The 1,463-nt window shown below is 51.3% G+C and overlaps 1 protein-coding gene across 1 annotated transcript in view; it reads left to right on the plus strand.

Annotated features, from left to right (window-relative positions):
• Positions 1-1,463, plus strand: part of GALR2 (galanin receptor 2) — a 7,196-nt gene that overhangs the window by 833 nt on the left and 4,900 nt on the right.

The following is a 1,463-nucleotide window of genomic DNA, read 5'->3' on the forward strand; positions in this document are numbered from 1 at the left end:
GAGGACAGCTGGCCGAGGACTCGGGATTCCGGGATCTAGCTTCCCGGGCGCTCAAAGACGGGTTGTCTCTGCCGCAGCTGGGCACCCCGCGTGTTAGGGAACCGCCTGGGCCTCGTGGGCCTCTGAGGCCACGTTGGGCATGTGGTGGCTGGAAGAAGCGCCGCGGGCCGGCAGCAGGTGGGTCCTGATATGGGGACTTCCCCGACCGGTGCCCTGACCGGTGCCCTTCGCTGGACCTCGGGAGCGCTGTCCCAGGAGGGAGGAGTGTTGAGGGAGGGAGACTATGAGTCTGCTCAGCAGAGGGCCCTGGGGTCCTCTCTTCAACCCTGGCCATTTCTTAGCAGAGTGGGAGGAGCAGAGCAAATAGCTTCATCTCCCTCCAAACCTTTTCCCTCACCTGTGAAATAGGGGTCACTAATTAGGACGGGAGAAACAAGCATTTTACAGAAAGTCTCAACATCATAATTCATTAGGGAAATGCAAATCAAAACACAATGAGCTATGCCCCACCTCTCTTAGGAGGCTACTGGAGGAGAAAGTGCTGACAGGAAAGAAATGCTGGTGAGGTGGAGGTATTGAAACCTGTGCACTTTGGGCGGGAGTGCACAGTGGTGCAGGCCTGTGGAAGACAGTGTGGTGGGACTTAACAAAATGAAAGAAAGGGGTCTTCCCTGGTGATGAAGGGGTTAAGTCTCAGCAGTATGGATCCCAGGTCAGGGAGTGACCCACATGGCGCACCAGACCTCTCCTGTCTCCCCGCTGCTCCCCTCAGCAGTGGATTTCAGTAGATCTGCCTTCTCTGTTCCCCACTCTGTCTCTGGGGAGTTCTCTCACCCTCTGCACACCTGGCCTTTAACCCAATTCTACGAGTAAATGAATACATCTAAGAAAAGAAAACCATATGATTAGACATTCCACTTTGGGGTACATGTCCAAAAGAACTGAAAGCAGGGCCTTAAAGAGATATGTGTGTCCCCGAGGCCATGGCAACGGAGTTCTTGATAACGGAGCGAGGGAAGCGACCAGTGGGCCTCCAAGGCCGAGCTGGATGTGATGCATGCAAGCGCTGGTACAGGGTAGCTAGCTGTCTAGAACTGAGCCTCAAAGAGGGAAGGAAATCCTGACACATGCTGCAGCCAGCGTGAGCCATGCAAATACTGTGCTAATTTAAGCAAGCAAGTTGCAAAAAACCAAATCCGGTGTATATTCATGTATGTGAGATATCTAGAGTAGAAAATTCATAGAAAGCAGGATGGTGGCTGCCAGAGACTGGAGTTGGGTAAATGGGAGCTGTTTCATGGGCTTAGGGTTTCAATGTTGGAAGTTTGGAAAATTTGGGGGATTGGTTGTACAGTGATATGAAGGAATATCCTTAACTGTATATTCAAAAGTGTCTTGGATGGTAAGTTGTATGGCCTGTGTATTTTAAAGATTTATTTATTTGTGCATACAGAACTGGGGTA

This window comes from Condylura cristata, unplaced genomic scaffold (genome assembly GCF_000260355.1).
Source record: "Condylura cristata isolate star-nosed mole 26May11 unplaced genomic scaffold, ConCri1.0 scaffold00038, whole genome shotgun sequence".
NCBI classification, from domain to species: Eukaryota; Metazoa; Chordata; class Mammalia; order Eulipotyphla; family Talpidae; genus Condylura; species Condylura cristata.